Source organism: Phlebotomus papatasi, chromosome 3, assembly GCF_024763615.1.
Source record: "Phlebotomus papatasi isolate M1 chromosome 3, Ppap_2.1, whole genome shotgun sequence".
NCBI classification, from domain to species: Eukaryota; Metazoa; Arthropoda; class Insecta; order Diptera; family Psychodidae; genus Phlebotomus; species Phlebotomus papatasi.
In genome coordinates, this window is record NC_077224.1 from 14751558 (window position 1) to 14769718 (window position 18161).

Sequence of the window (18161 nt, forward strand, 5' to 3'; positions counted from 1 at the left end):
CGTATCGAGCTTCTGAGCGCTGATAGTATCCGATGTTCGAAAATTCAATGTTTTAACTAATTAAGAAACTGCTCAATAGGAGAGTTCTTTAATTTTTATGGCATTGCCACACGTAAGTTCGAAACTTAACAATGCCAATTTAGTCGAATTACGTGAGTTCGAAGGTGCAATTCGAGGATTTTTTTTTATAAAAATTGCTTAGTGATAGTCTGCAAACACAATATGTCTTTGTTGATTTGTTTTATAAAATTAATTCTCATTGAAATTGCAAGATATCCTAAACATGTGAATTCTGACATTGCCACACGAACACAGAATCACATTTTCGAAAAAGCTCTCTTCTTCGAAAAAAAATTTGTCATAGGGGCATAATCAGAGTGTTACAGAACTCCCCTACAGGGTATGTGTTTTTCGCCAAATATGAAAAAGGAATTGAAATATACGGCATAAGTGAGAGCATGTAATTATTGATAATATTACAATTTCAGTTTTCAGCAAATATATATGTAAATATATAATATATTTTACAAAATATTTCCCAGTAACAAAATCCAATGAAAAGTAAAATGAAATCAAACTTCAATTGTCAAAAAATATTTATAAAGTTCTCCCAGCGCTCAAGCGGTAAATACGCGAACTTAAATACGAAACACTCGTAAGATCTATGGGTCTTCGAAAATAAATTCGAAAGCTTCACAATTTCGAAAGATTATTTCTAAATAATACCGATCCCAATAGGGATAAGCGGTTGAAAATGAATGAATGAATGAATTTCTAAATGCAAGATCTACAGAAAAATACTTATTCACTCTGATCGATTGCTCTTTCATCCAATTTTCATCCACAACAAAACTTGTCAATCAAAAACCTTTTCTCTAAAATGGAATTCGTTTAACAAATTATTGTAATAAATTTTTGAAAGCCTTTCTCTCAATCCAGATTTATTTTATGTTCTTTTGATTACTTCCAATATTTCGAGCAGACCCGTAAAATGGTCAAACTACCAATAAACTTCGCAAATTTGTTCATGAAGTCATTTGCAAATAGTTTTGGACATAATCATTTATGCAGATTTCAACTGTGAAATTGATATATTCCCAATTTAGTCTCAATATCTTTATCTAAATTGGCAATGCTCTCAATTTCCTTCACAACTCTGATCACCATCATGAATATTTCGCATTTGCCGCCACTTTTGGGATCATTCACCGCATACAAATCTCTTGTCGCGCTTTTTAAATTAGCGAACAGAAGAGATGTTGCGTCAACTTCTGGCTAAGTGTTTTTAAGCGAAAATTATTTGTCACGGAGACTCTTTTTTTTGCAAATATTAAATTAACATATGGTATATTCTTCTTCAAATGGAAGATTTCTGTTTATCGAACGAATATGAGACAAAAAACGATCTTCTATTGAAATGTGTACGTACTTGTAAGAAGATGACAGTTGGCAGATATGGCAAGAAGAATGCTGGTATTAGCTATATTAACAAATCGCAAACGATTGCAACTATTAATCTCTTGGTAGAAATCTCTGATAAAAGATTAACCTGACAGGAGAATTTAATCTTGAAAAGAGTCATTTATCATATAACTTTTGCCACACTTTTATTGCTCGATCTCTACAAAAAGAACAATACGTGCAATCGTTCCTCCATGAGTATTTTAAATTTTGGCGTATCCCGTAGCAATCAATGACATAGGTTTACGGGCTTGTCATTTACCGAAAAATGGTATAATGCAGTTCGTCCGTCCGTTATAAGATCTAAACAGACACTGAACGGTTAGAGATAGTCACTGGGAACTCTAGAAGATCCCCATTAGTTTATCCTAGGATACCCGCAATACCAAAACCTATTCCTCATGGAAATATTTCTCCTCTATTAAAGCTAAATATCAATTTACCATTTGAAATTTGTTCAGGATTCAAAGACCTTTCCAATAAGTCCAAATTTATCGCAATCGATTAGAATAGGAGCTCTCTATAGCCCTTTAACCTTTTAATTTTGAAAAAATCTAAGGAAAAAAATATAAAAAAAACTACCACTTTCTCTTTTGCTTTCCTACACGGTGGCGTCTTAATAACACCGCCATCTACCGTAACTTTTACAATTTTTTTTTACCGAAGCACCGACTATGACCTGAAGTTAACTAAAGTTCAATTTTAATGGCGCTGGCACACCTTTTGAATTGAGTAAAATTCAATCGATTGAAATTTCACCTTTTACTCTCTCAATTTTAAGTCAGATATATTTGTGTCTTTCCCTCAAATGAAATTAGAAATTGAAATTGAAATTCCGATTTTCATTTGACAGAAAGAGATAAACATACCTTATATTAGTTTGAAAGAGTAAGAGGTAAAATTTCAATCTATTGAATTTTACTAAATTGAAAAGGTGTGTCAGCACCACAAAAATCAAATGACATAGCAGTATCTCAGCGAGCATAGTTAGCTGATCAGCTTATTTTTTCTAAGACGATGAGCAAAAATAAACTGACCGATCAGCAGTTCTCGAACAAAAAGTCCGTCGGGAAGTTTACAATATTTACATATCGTCGGTTGCGTCTACCTCTGTCGTATCTGCATTTCTTTTGTATCATCATTTCACGCAAGAAGGGACATCCGTATGGTAGCTTGCACCGAATACAGATACGACAGAGGTAGACGCAACCGACGATATGTTTTCAGCTGAATTGAAATTAGTTGACATTTGGTATTACTTCTTTAGTTTTACGATAGGTGGCGGTGATATTCAGACGCACGCCGTATTTAAAAACAAAACAAAAGAGAAGGTGCGAAAAATGTAATAAAATCCTTAAAAATGTTATTGTACAATTTACAAACGATTATTTTCCATTCCTTCTAAGAATTTTTCAAGAATGAAAATTAAAATGACTCTGGAGAGCTTATTTCTTAATCGATTGCGATAAATTTAGACTTGTCGGAAAGGTCTTCGAATTCTGAATAAATTAAAGCAAGTAAAATTAATTTAAAATCTAACGCGACTTCGCGAACTGCTCGAACATATTAATAAAATGTTTAACCCCAGAAGCTAAAGTTCGAGCACTTACCAAAGTCTCTATCACTTCGCAACCGCGTTTTTTCCTCAGTATCAATAGAATCAGCGACTCCTGTCAAACACCGCGTAAATTTATAGGGAAAAAGATAAGGCCTGGAATGTCTCAAGTTTTTTCTTCACAATTTCAGCCACTTTTCTTGCAGAAATTGTGGCTCCATTCCAGACTATCACTCTTTTTCTCAGCAGACATTCTTCTTTTTTTTTTGTTGTATTTTCATCTTGAAATCTCTCTTCGCTTGAATAAATTCTTCAATAAATGTCTTATTAATCCGCAATGAAATAAAACATTTGAATGGAAAAATGTTTCATGTTGTATTGCGGTTGATGATAAATCAACACGACATGGAAACGTGCATGGAGATCTTAAGGAGTTTTATGCCTTCGGTAGCAATATGGATATAGAAGAAAAAAGGTGTGCGAATTTCTGCTACTCTTATACTAAATTCCTTGTGCAGATTTAAGCTGCTCAGCGATTCTGATAGGCTATTCGCCTTCCAGAAAATACCTCCAAGAGAATTGACATAAATTTCCATAAACTGTTCTTCCAATACATATTCTATGCTGTGTTTGGACTGCTGCTGATATTTCTCACACACTTAGCCTATGAGCTTGCTCGTTTGATTTGTTGAATGGTCAACTGGAATTGATGAGGGAAATTTATTCGCCACTGAGGTCTGACTTATTTAAATACACCAATCTCTCTATTAATTACGTGGGCAGCGTAGAGAAATATCACATTTAGACAAAAAAAAAGAAATTTTTTAAAATGACTCAACATCAACGGAACTTCTTTAAATTTATTGGCGAATTAAGCGTTTATTCAAAAACTGTTTTAAATCTTTTGTCACCTGTAAAACTGAATAAATATTGAAGTGGAGAAGATAAATTATGTCAATAAACTAGTATCAGATCTGTAAACATGTGTTAATATTGAAACAACCTGATTCCGAAATACAGAATTAAATGGAAATCTATTTTGCAAAGAAAGTCGTTGAAGTTCGAAAAATTCAAACTCAATTTCGAATTTTATCGAACTTATCACACTAAGAATCTTGTAAGAACATTACTCAGTGAATATAAAAAGAATTACAACGAACAGAGCTTTGTTGTTTTAATTATCCCCACAACGAATCACAAAAAAGATACATTTTGACACTCTTGACATTTCGAATTTTCAAAAGAAAGAACTTCAGCCACCATACGGACAAAACGAGAAGTAAAAATGTCTTTTCTTTAGTTTTCGAAAGCTATTTTCGAATGTTTTAAGCTCTAGCTTTGAATTATATAAACAAAACTTAAAAATTACGATTTGATCAGAAACTAACAATTTTGAAGAAGAACAACTTTAAGTAATCAACATAATTTCACATAAAGAACACGTTTGATAATCAATCAGTTTCAGTTAAGAGCGAATACTTTTAAATCAATAAGATCGAAATATTTCACAAATGTTCTATGTTTTTTTTATTTATTTTATTAATACGAAATCTGTAAAAAAATATCATTTATAACAAAAAGAGCTAATATTTCTCAGATTTGGAGTAGGGTAAAGTGGTACAAGTTGGACAGCGGTACAATATGGACAATAATGGTACAATTTGGACAGGGCTTTTTGTCTTGATAAATTTAGTACTTCATTTTTATTTGTATATTTTTAATGCTTTAGTTTTATAATTTCCTTCCTTGTGCTGAAAAACAAATTTTGTACTGTATTTATCAAGAAAAAGCCATGTCCAACTTGTAACATTAATTCCAAATTATATCACTTTACCCTACCTTAATGTAGTTTGATTTTTTCACGCTTTGCTCATGTTTATTAAATAATTAATTTTAAATATAACATAAAATAATATCGCAAATTAACATAGTAGTCATTCTAGTTCGCTAATTATTATGAAATTTATAGGGCAAGTAATATATGTAAAATGCACGGAATGGGTTGTAAATTAAAGCCCTATTATGCGCGTGTTCTTAGATCGAAACCTATTTAAGTCATCATAACTTCCTGGCACTAAGTGTTCAAACCTAATGAGCTTCTCTGCACTTGATTTATTAAAGCATGTCAACCTTATACTTCTGCAAAAATAATAATGTCAATTTTCCATGATATTAAAACATTCAAGGTCTTTCGTTTTTATAAAAAATTTCAAAATTTCAAGTGTTAAAAATTTGGAAACAAATTACTTGCATTGTTTTCTGGTTTTTCCGTTTGTTTTCCTAAGTTTGTTATGAGTTTATAGATGAAACTGTAAAAGATATCGACTTTGTCTCTTTAGTAACTTTTAGGGCCCAAATTGACTTAGGCTGATCTCAAGAATATTTAGCCTGCAAAATTTGGCAGTAAAGCACCTGATTCTTTACTTAGGAAATTTATGGAAAGGACATCTAATCGATGATCTTAAGCCCCTCAGTGTATGACAGTTTAAAATAAATCGCTACTGCCAAATTTTACGAGTTTACTAATCTCGAAGATCAGCCTTAATCTAGTTGGGTTCTTAGGGCCTTGACAGACCTGAGGATTAGTCGAGAGACGGCTTAGCATAATTATATTCGAAATAATGGTTAGACTTCATTTCCATCATTTTCCACTAAGTTGTCTCTCGGTTTAAGTCGTAAGTGTGTCTAGGGCATTAGACTTCATGTTTAGCCATATGGCTTAACTCTCCCAACTTCCTTTCCTATAACATGAAATTACAAGCTTGGTATTTCGGATTAAAGTACCTTCAAAAGCTACTCTAAACCTCCAGTCTATTGAAACCCAAATTACACCATATTTTGTAATTCTTATTTTTTTAAGAACAGTATATTGTCATGAAATGGATAGCAGCGATGGCAGAATGTGATATCGTTTATGTTCGAAAATCCAAACTGTATTTCGAATATTCTGTTATTCATTTACATTAAAAAGAATTACGATATGGGGCAGGAATTTTACGAATCAATTTGTGTACAACATTGCGAAAAGTGGCAAATTTTGACACGTGAGTTAAAACTTTTCGAAATTCGAACAGAAAATATTTCGAAATATTTAGTTTTCGAAATCGATCCATTCCGATTCGGAATCGACACATTATTGTATTTAAAAATTTATATTTAGTATTTTATATTTTATTTATATTATTATATTCAATGATAATGGAAAAATAAATACAATACAATACAATACAATACAATACATAATTTAAAGCCAGTACTAATAAAAAATGCTTTCGGACTGAAAGTTGTTGGGGAACACCTTTTAGATCACGAATAGGCCTCTTGAAATGAAAATTTCTATTCTTCTTCCTAAACATATTGCACATGCCACTTCCACTTGCTCACTTTTGCTCTCAAACCTAAATTGAATTTGCTCATGTAACCACTAAGCCAAATTCAAAGTCCCATCAACGCTGAAACGCAACGTCAGGACAGAAACTGCACGTCCTCGTCCAACAACTGCTCCACGATCAGAAGGATCCAAACCTCAAGAGGATCGCTCTGCTTATCGTCGTGCTCCTCCAGGAGGTGGTCCTGACAAGAAGGGAGATGTTGGACCTGGTGCTGGAGATGTCGAATTCCGCGGAGGATTCGGTCGTGGAAATCGCCCACAGTAAATGAATTCCCACATCCGGAAAATGATTTTAATAAATCGGAAAATTTTAATAAATCGGATTTAAGTGTGAAAAGTTAAGATAGATATATGCAATACCTTTGAGAAAAAAGGGATCACAATGTTGATTTCATGAAATTTTCTTGTTCCAAAAGATATTACGGAGGTATTGCTAACCAAAAAGTTAAAATTGGTTCGTTCGTAATTTAGTTTCTAGGGCTATGATACACCTTATGGATCAGGAAAATTTCCCTGAGATCAAAATTCACATCGCTTTCTTTCTCAAACATTTTGCATATGCCAATTCTACTCTATCGCTCTCAAATCTAAATTGAATTTATATATGTAATCACTAAGAATAATTCAATTTCGATTTGAAAGCGAAGTATTGCTAATGCAAAAGTCAACGTTTTACCGATCAAAATTGAGTTTCTCTAACTCTGACACATCTTCAGCATCAGGACAATTTTTTGAAATTAAAGTTCACATAAAATTTTTTCTCAAACGTTTTGAATATACAAGTTTCAATCTGAAATAAACAAATGCAAGCTTTTGAGAAAGGGATGGAACTTTTGATTTCATGAAACTCTCTTGTTTCAAAAATCTTACTGATTTATTAAATATTACTGACTGAAGATTTAATATTTTATCGATCAAAATTAGGTTTTTATAGCTCCGACACGCGTTTTAGATCGGGAAAATCTCATAAAATCAAAATTACATACCCTTTCTTTCTCTCATATTTTGCAAGTGCCAATTCCAATCTTTCGCTCTCAAATCTAAATTGAATTTGTTCACGAGCTCACTAAGAGTAATTCAATTTAGATTTAAGGGCGAAAGGGTGGGACAAACAAAATTCAAACTTTTGCGAAAGGGACGGAAATTTTGATTTCATGACATTTTCCTGTTCCAAAAGATGTTCCGGAGATATTTCTAACCAAAGATTTTAAATTTTATCGATCAAAATTTGGTTTTTATGGCTCCAGCACACCTTTCAGATTGGGAAAATTTCATAAAATAAAAATTCACATAGCTTTCTTTCTCTTATATTTTGCAAATGCCATTTCCAATCTTTCGTCCTCAAATCTAAATTGAATTTGTTCACATGATCACTAAGAATAATTCAATTTAGATTTAAGGGCGAAAGGGTGGGACAAACAAAATTGAAACTTTTGAGAAAAGGATGGAAATTTTGATTTCATGAAATTTTCCTATTCCAAAAGGTGTTCCGGAGGTATTTCTAACAAAAAAGTTAATATTTTATTGATCAAAATTAGGTTTTTATGATTCTGGCATAGCTTTGAGAACAGGAAAATTTCATGAAATCGAAATTCGTATCCTTATTTTCTTCTTTTTTTCGAATGTCACAACAAATTCCATTTTTCGTGCGAATTTTGATTTCATGGCAGTATTCATTTTACTTTGTAACCAAAATTATCTTACCAATAAAATAGAACAAATGCAATATTTTCTACGTGTAATCAATGTCACAACAACACTACTTGATCACTAGACTTGGTCAATAGCAATTTCACTCAATTGCTAAATTACGCGGAGACATGACCTCAAATGTATAACATATTGAATATTAAAGAGTTATTTAACGTACATCATCCGGTAAAAGTTATGCAAAACATCGTAGGACAAATATAGCCAAGATAAACTCAATTTTCTCTAAAGAAGATAGCATCAAAAGAAGCTTATAGGCTCAAGTTGCACACAAAATCATCAGCTTATGACATTTTATGTTATACCTAATTAAATAATTTCAGGTGCACTTCACAATCACGCTTCCATCGTAAATCACGGTTGAGAGGGAAAAAGGTGACACGAATCTTGCGGCAAATGGTGTTGAATTTAAGCACTCATCAATTTACAACCATCATGATGTAGTGTGACGAAAGATATTCTCTTTTTTTTAGATGTTGAGATTCACATTTCACTTGGTAGGAATGTTTTCTTTTGAATTTATTGGTGTTACATAGATCTGACTTCTCATCTCCACGTCATCCCAAGATTCTTCTTGGTTAGGAGATTGATGACACCTTGATCGATTGTCTCAACTTTCATGGGGTCATTCAATGGATGATGAGATATCAAGTGAACCAATAACTGTTACATAATTCCACGGAATATTGGTACACATCAAATTCTACTTGGAAAAATTTCTTTGGTCTCATTTATCACTTTTCTAACAACTAACACTTAGCCCTTTGTTTTAATTTTTTGGAAGAACTCTCAAGAGCTTTATCTCATTTTTTTTTGTTACAGGCCAACCCAGCATCACGTATGATGCCTCTATCAAAAAAGACCTTTCTTCCGATAAGAAAGACAAACTTTAAACTTCTTTTTTTTCTTCTTAATTTGTTTACCACAAAAACTCTTTCCAAACTAAACACTTGACTCATCTAACACTTAACTCTGAATATGGCTTAATTGTGAAGTTTCTTCTTGAGAATCACATGCTATAATTGCACTTCGAGAGAAAGAGACATATTCCGGTATCTCTTGGCACTGTAGGTACACTAACCACGGAGTGTCTACGCGGGAAGACAGCAGAGTCAGAACTGGTGATCGCGAGTGTGGCGAGGTCATCAGAAACTTCACTCTTCGCGGATTTAAGCGTATGGATGTAGTTGAACTTGTACACATAAACTGTGGAAGGCGCATTAGCTTCATTTTCAAAGCAACCGTCCCTCCGAAAAAAAAAATCATCCAAACAAAACAGAATAACCCAAAGAAATTCTTGTTGGCGGACACAACAGCACCAACAAAAAAAAACAGTTAATTTTAAAGTCAACGCTTCTGTCTTCCAATCGCAAAAGAACTTAGCAAAACACCATGAAAAATCCAATAGAAAATGGCTTTTTATCCAATTTTATAAAATATGCAAATTTAATCTAAATGGCAGAAAATCCACCAGAGTGTCGACGTACCGCAGAGACAATATCACGACAATCCAGAATTTTTGAACAATAAAGAACCCAAAATTGAATGAACATATTTTATTCTACCGGTGCACTAATCTCTCATTCGTAAATGCAACACAATACCCATACTCTGAAATTACGGTTGTACAAACGCCATAACTCCGGAAACACGTGAATAAGTCTCAGCTGAAGCCCCCCAAAAGACGTTGCATACGTCTCTAATTACCACCCAGGTATTTCATTCATTCTCACCACACATTCAGTAACACAGGCAGTTAACCAACCATTGATTTTCAAACCCAATTCTCAAGATGTCTTATCTAAAAAAGTCAATTTTTAGTCAGAGAGAATTTACACTGTAAAAATATTTAATCCCAAGTAACAAAATCTGCTCAACATTACGTCATTTACATAGCAATGCTGACAATAAATAAGGACGACACGTTATTCTTTCGAAAAAGTTTCAAAAGAATATTTGTTAGCAATGCAAAGTTAGTTTTCCCTTCAAATTTTGCCACAAGTAACTTTAATTACTAATATATTACGATATATTTACCTTATATTCGTTTTGTTTATTTCATTTTCATTTCATTTATTTCAAGTACTGCTTTTGAGCTAGAGCTCTTGAAAGTAAAAATTTAGACAGAGATATAGGTGTATAAACAAAGACTTCATTGTTTGTGTGATAGTGGCCACCGCCGTCTTAGCGTTGGTAACCAACCTCCAGAGTAAAAAAAAAATACCAACCAATAGCGCTATAAGTGATACATAGGGTAACGTGTGGTATTTCTGGACAAGGTGCTTTTTGGGACATAATATAGGAATTTAGGTACACGTCAAAAATCCTGTAAATATTTGTTTTTTAATGATTTTTAAGTTCTATATGAAATACTAAGCTCTTTACGTATCAGATAAACATAAGACTTCTGAAATTTTATTTAATTTAAAGCGTGAAATACGCGTGAATTGTGAGTTTCACATTTCACTTTTTACAAAACTTTAAGTGGTGTCAATTTTGCAGATGTCAACACAAACAGTGCTTAATTTTTTTCGATTTAAGTCACTTTAAAAGTGAAATTTAAACAAAATTTTTATGAAATAGTGAAGTTTAGAACTTTTACTTAAAAGCAAATAATCAGGCTTAGTGAAATTCATCTGCATAATAGCGACTTTTGTCTGTCCCTAAATACCCAACTGTCCCGAAATATACCACTCTTACTTCTTTACTTTTTTGCTATTTTGTATAAAAAATTATGCATTTTTCAACATTTTTCGATAAGAATCTTATTCTGGATAGCATAAGGAACATAAATATTTGTATCAACAAAGAAAAAAATTATTTGGGAAGTCGTTAAGCTGTTTGAAACTTGAAAGACATTATCGATGGACAAGATTTCTCAGAATATAGGGTAAGGGCTCATAATTTTGCCCAGTCTGCTTATAAGTATCGATGTTCCAAGTTTGAAGTGCGATATTTTCGATACTAATTTACTTTTTTTGTTACTCTCTTTTCGGAAGGGATGTTTAGAAACTTAGGAAGCTATTTATCGTCTTATTTTTACTAAAATTAGTTTTAATACGTTTAAAAATTAATTGATATGTAGAGGTGAATTTAACTCTTATTTTGGACAACTTGGTTATTAATTTGGACAACTTGGCTGTAAATTTGGACAGCTAATCCGCCTCAACAGGATGCCCATTGTTCTTGTTTTCATGAACCAATCTTACCAAGTCCTCTTCCTGTTCATGTAAGGGAAACGTAGAATGTCACAAGAAGCCCGGAAACTTTCCATATCATTCATTAAAGTGAGTTGACTTCGGTACTCCAAGTACGTGCGGATTCGCTCATTCCCTGGCCTTTCCGGGAGCCTTTCAAGACATTTCTCGCTACAACTCGTTCGTAGAGATGATGCTCCTTTGTTTCTTCAGGCATTTGTCTAACCTATTCATCACAAAAGCTAAAACTTCGCGAAATTTCGTGAGAAAAACACCTGTCCAAAATAAAGAGTATCACCTCACTGGTAAATGTCTTAAAAAAATTCCCATTTTTCACACGAAAAATCTAATTCACAAGGCAAATCTCACTTCAGATCAAATGTACAAATCACCACTAACGTGAATCAACACAATATTCAATAATATCACTCAAAAAAATTGAAGAAACATTGTTAGTACTTCACCACAACTAAATAAGACTATAAAGTAAACACAAAGTTCTGTCATATTTCTCGTAAGTAATTGCTCACACTGAATTTTCAACAAAGCAATATTAACTCAAATCATTTTCAAAATTTAACGAATTTAGTGTCAAAATCTTCCAAAAAGAACAAATATTTAGACAGAATTCATTATTCATCAAATATTGGAATAAAAATCCATCATTTTAATCAATTTATTTTTAGTGTCCAATTTTATCCTCAAAGTGTCCAAAATAAGAAACTGGACAAAATTATGAGCCTTTCCCCTATTCATCGGACGTCAAAAAACTCAATATTTCCGATTAGCAGATGAGTTAAACTCGTACTTGAAAGGTAGAATTTTCTTTATCTTTATCACAACTTATTCTACAAGACAAAACGTGGTGTAAAATACGCCGAAATTTTTTTTTTGTACAAAATTCTGCCAAAAACAAGGTGTTATTCATAAGCAAAGATAGTGGCTCGAGTTCCCGGTTCCCTGAAAAAATGTGTAGGTTCTCTGAGTTCCCCGCGAATTCCCTGCAAAAATACATGAGTTCCCCGGATTCCCTGAAAAAGTACATGAGTTCCCCCGCTTCGGTTCCCTGAAAAATGTATCGATTCCCCGAATTCCCAGAAGAATATGAGTTCCCCTGGTTCCCTGAAAAATTGTATGAGTTCCCCGAGTTTCCCGTGAATTCCCCGAGTTCCCCTGGCTTCCTCCTGAGTTTCCTGAAAAAATATACGGGTTCCCCAGGATTCCTGAAATAATACATGAGTTCCCCAGGTTCCCTGAAAAATGTATGGGTTCCCCGAGTTCCCAGAAAAATGTATGAGTTCCCCTGGTTCCCTGAAAAATGTATGGGTTCCCCGAGTTCCCAGAAAAATGTATGAGTTCCCCTGGTTCCCTGAAAAATATATGGTTTCCCCGAGTTCCCCAAGTTCCCCGTCAGTTCCCTGTAAAAATGTATGGGTTCCCCGAGTTTGTTGTAAGTTCCCCGAATTTCTCGTGAGCTCCCCGAGTTCCCCTGAGTCCCTCGTGAGTTTCCTGAAAAAATATATGGGTTCCCCGGGTTCCCTGAAATACGTATGGATTGCCCGAGTTCCCAGAAAAATATATGAGTTCCCTGAAAAATGTATGAATTTACAGGGTTCCCTGAAAAATATATAGGCTCCCGAGGTTCCCTGAAAGTTACCTGAAAAATGTGTGAGTTTCCTGAAAAATGTATAAGTTCCCCGGGTTCCCTCAAAAAATGTATGGCTTTTCCCCGGGTTCCCCAAGTTAACCGTGAATTCCCTGAAAAAAATGTATGGGTTCCCAGAGTTTCCCGTGAATTCCTCGAGTTCCCCTGGGTTCCCCATGAGTTTCCTGGGCTCACTGTGGGTTCCCTGATCAGATTGGCTTGAGTTCCCCGAACTGAGTTACCCCTTCACCAAAAACCCAAATTATATTTTAAAAACATGTATACCGTTCAAGTACGAGTTTAACTTATCAGCTAACAGGAAATAATTAGTTTTTTGATGTTAGATGAATATATTCTGAGAAATCTTGTCCACCAAAAAGTATGTTTTTTCTAAAGGTCCCCGAAAATTTCAAAAAATATTGTTGAAATGTTGTTCTTTTAAAATTAAAATTTAGTATGTTGAAAAAAAAGTAAAGAAAATATTCTGTTTTTCCACTCTTTTTGACCCACGTAACCCCTTAACAAAAAGAAAACTTTTTAACTTAATTTTGCAAAATAATTGCATGATTCTACTGAATGTTAGCGTTTGATTTCCGATAGAAAGTTATTAATGGGGTAAAAACGTAAGATTTCCGTTAGCAGAGCTACCTCCTTTAGATGACATTTTAGTTACTTTATAATAACGTTTTCCTCACGTTAAGTTTCTAATATTGCAAGAAAACGTTACTCAGGGTTATTCAAATGACCCTGTCCACGAATATAATACACTGAACTTTAAAAAATGTAGACTTACCGTAGATGCAGCTGACTTTGTCCTCCGTGACTTTGTCGACCTCATATTCGTAGGCTTTTGTTTAATTCTAGCACTTAAGGATGATCTTTACCAATCCGATCTCTCTTAAGAATTAAAGAAAAGCTTACGAACAGTAATGGGTCAAAGTCACCCACGGAGGACAAACTCACTTGCATCTACGATAAGTTTATTACCGCTTTACCCTGAGATCTGTAGATGGATGAAAAACCTTATTTAAGAGTTCAATTATTCGGTCAGCAGTACCAACGAATATAACAACACATTATTTGCCTAATTTAATCATTTCCGTTCTATAATATAATTAAATTTTTTAGTAAAAATCTGGCTATTATTATCAAGTTCATAAAATGCCCTTAGAGATACTGATAGGCTCACAGTTCATAGCAAAAGTTGTTGTACGAAAATTCTAGTAAAACTGACTTTTTTATTTTAAAAACATTAAAAACACTTCATTTATTTCTCCTCACAAAAATTAAGTCGCAAAAAACGCTTTCGAGGTTTGGAATTTTCCTCAGTAACAATTCTCACACGTGTGTCAAAACCGTTGCTAAAACCTAAAATCTTTGCAAATTTGTCTGCATATTTTTTTCTGAATTTCACTTCTGTCCTTTTTTATTTGGCTAATATTTGGAACTATCAGACCTTTGAAGCCAACTTGCCAATTCATAAACAACATTAACAATAATATTAACAGCCTATGTATTTCTTCTGAATTAACAATATCTACAACGTCTCTAAATCGAAAACTTTTCCAGTTTTACTGAAATACAATTCTGGCAAGTAATATTTTATTTTCCCTTTAATATCTTCAGACAAGTTTTATTCATAATTAATTTATGACTTCCTCTATAAAGTGAACTTTTATAGCAGGTGTGATATGTAATAAAAGGAGACAATATTTAAGCGCATGTAAGCTATTTCAAAATCATACACAGTGCAGTATCATAGCAAGTATGACCGCCTTTAGATTGTTCTTGAAGAATCGTCCAATTCTAATTCGGTTAGCAGAAAAGAGTGATAGCGATGTAGTTTTAAAATTTCTTCAAAAGAACTTCCTGCCCTACATTAGTACATCTCAAGCAGGATTAGTGCATCAATCGGACGAGAACAAGGAACATTATATCAAATGCCTAAACTCAGGAGCTTCAATGTTAGCCTTAACAGATGACAACAAAAAAGAACTAGTTGGACTATGCCTGGCAAACAGATTTAGTGAAACCGTATCCCAGAAAAAGCTTAAAGAATTCAAGCAACTTCCTTTTGAGCATTTCTCGAGTGATATTATTGGGATGATCTTCGCCGAAGAAATGAAACTGCGATCGCAAATCTGTCGGTTATATAATATTGAAGAAGCCCTCTACGTATCAGCTACAAGTGTTCGAAAGGATTTCCAAGGATATTCTTTGGCCAAGACAATGTTACAGAAACTTACTAATACTGCAAGTCAATTAGGTTTCAAAGTGAAATTTGGCATTATCACAACTGATAAAGGACTTAACTTGCAGAAAGCATTAGGTTGGCAAACAATTTACTCCCAGAAATATGTGGAATACCTAGATCATCGAGGGATCTTCGTTTATAGCACATGCCCATCAAACGCAACTGCTAACGTCGTTACCAAAATATTAACAGAAGATAAAAGCAAAGAAAAGCAAAACCGAACGATTTCGAAATATGCCGATTTAAAAGCGATTTCTGGTGAAATTTGTAATTCCGGACAGTGCACAATTCCGGACAAACCTATTTGAAAACTCTTACTTTGATAATCTAGCAATAATTTAACAATTATGCAATTCTATAGTACTTTGAAGATGATTTAATTGATTTTTACTTAAATTTCAAGAAGAATTGTCCGAATTTCAAATTAGTTTGTCCGAAATTAGAAATTCTACCGTAAGCCATTTCTTTATTTCAAACCCCCGTTTAATTTACTACAAAAACGATAAAATTTATTTTACGGTAATAATATCGTTTCATTACCATTTCATATTGGTTATTTCATCAATAAAAACGCTCTAAAATAAAGTGTTATTTCAATATTTTGTTTTAACTGTGTATTGGGACTCCTGAAACCACTTCCATTTTATGCACTTCCCCCCACTAAATCTCTCTCCCACAACATTGCACTACGACTTTTTGTTTTATAACAATGGTTAAATAGAAGGAAAAGTCGGATAGGTAAATATTGAGGTGCGTGTTTCTTCACCTTGTTTGTTGTACGAGAATTACACTTGTTTGCCTGTTTCACCTGTCGCCCACATTTTACCACATTATGCCACTTCTTGAGATGAAATCTATGGACATAAAATAAATTGAATTGCACTATGGGATAGTGTCACTATCAATTTGTTGCACAATGTTGAATATAATCAAAGTGAAAAGAAAGTTTTTACTTGAGACCTTTGCCTAGTCGGAGAATACAGACGTTTTTCAAGTAATTGGCTAAGAGCGTGGAAAGTCGGACACTTCGAAAGGCGGACATTTCCGAAAGGCGAGCAGGAACTTGCCCTTTAAGGATGAGTGGGACACCACACCGGTGGGCCAGTAATGTCCCAAAAAAAAAATTTTGACAATAGAAAATTATTTTGTTATTTGAAAATTCTTCAAACAAGGATGTGTTCTAACGGTTCCCGGTCAAAATTCCGAAATCCAAAATCCTGAAAGCCAAAATCTCGAATGTCAAAATTCCAAATGCCAATATCCCACATTATTATTATCGTAGCTACTCCCGAGATTGCACCCGCGCTTCCAAGAAATAAACGGAAATTTTCTGTGTTTTAAAAAATTATTCCACACATTAGGGTAACCATATTAAATTTCGGACAGCTTACAATTTCGGCCACTTCTTTTGTTCCTGAATTTTCTCAAAAAAGAACCAAACAAAAAACAAAAAATATGGCTTCTACGAACCAAATGATGTGAAAAACACTTTGGAAGAATACCGGAAGGGCTGAAATACTACTCAAAGCTTCGTCTAGATTTTTATTCATTTTAAAATGTACTAAGAAGGATTTTAGAGAAAACGAAGACAATAAACTATCTAAAAGGTTCAATGCAACACTCCAGGATTTTAACTTCGGGATTTTGACTCTCACTTTACCCTGGAGGAAATTGTAAAGGGTTAGGGATCAATCCTGGCGGTACTATTTTCAATACATTAATTCAGACTCTAGCCCTCGCGGATAAAGTAGACATCGTACTGAGAAGTTCTAGAGCACTCTTATTTATTATTAATCGTATCGAAACACTATATGTAATCTTTACAACGTGCTCGTATTGGAAGAATCTGCTGATCAGAGATCGCCCAGGAACGAGGAATTCTCGTAGTGCGAAGGTTTCTTCCATGTTCCCGGAGTTTTAGGGCAAAGGCGGTGCATTTTTATTACGTTATATCACAGTGAAAATGTCTTTTTCTGGACATTCAGATCTTTGCGCCGGACGGGACTTGAACTCACAACACTGTGAGTCAAGCCGGGGATCGATCCGCCCAAGAGCCAACGGTCTAACCTATTGCGCCACCGAGATCTCTAGAGAACTCCTATAGAAAGTACGCTTCTATAGAGAGTACGGCAGCTAAAAAAGGTCTAGTGAACTCCGGAAAAACAAAATATATGATTTTAAGAAAGAAGATGCGTGTCATTCCGGATCTAGTTCACAGAAATCAAAGCTTAAAAGACTTATACAGGCGTCAGACCTAAAGCTAATCAAACGGCTTAACTGCTCTAATTTCTTAACAATTACGATTTTTTGAAAAAAAAAAATTATGATTGAATTATTAAAGATGAGTGATCTATTACGTTCTCAAAATGAAATGAAATTGCTCGTCATTTAGGATTTTAAGACCTTCGGGAACTCGGCTAAAGCTCTGATCTGAGGACCGCTCTAAACGTTTCTAGTATCCCGGTACGTAAGTCAACAGTGAAGATATCGTAGGAGCTAAGATAAAGGCTTGAATTTGTAGTGGAAATAGAGGCTACCCCATAGCAAAATTCCGCGAAAATTCCAGTGGAAAACTTGCGTCCAAATTGCAAAATTCGCCGGAATTTGACGCAAAAATTCCACTAAGTTTTCCTATGGAATTTGGAGCCGGAAGTTCCATTGGAATCATAGTGCTCCATGGAATTTTCTAGTACGATATGCTGGAATTCCGGCGTTATATTCCGCGGAGTTCCGTAGAAGATTTATATGGAAACTCACATGTGAAACGTCCGCGGGTTAAGCTGGAAAAATCGTATGGAAATTTCCACTATCTTTCCATAGGGTTTTATATGGTTTTTTCCACTTTTTTTCTCGAATGTGAAACAAATAAAATGGTGTTGTGACAACGTGGATAATTTGTTTCCAAACTTTCCGCAAACATTTTTAGTGATTCATGTGGCAATTATAAT

The 18161-nt window shown here is 34.0% G+C and overlaps 1 protein-coding gene across 3 annotated transcripts in view; it reads right to left on the reverse strand.

Annotated features, from left to right (window-relative positions):
- The window catches only part of LOC129807812 (protein mothers against dpp), a 242094-nt gene that overhangs the window by 89641 nt on the left and 134292 nt on the right, over positions 1-18161 (reverse strand). Inside the window, exon 1 of one of the 3 annotated variants that reach the window (XM_055857313.1) lies at positions 8423-10585. The exons of the other annotated variants lie outside the window; for them this stretch is intronic. The gene's annotated coding sequence lies outside the window, so the exon portion shown is untranslated. Of the gene's footprint in view, positions 1-8422; positions 10586-18161 lie in introns of those variants that run through there. 3 annotated transcript variants of the gene reach the window in all.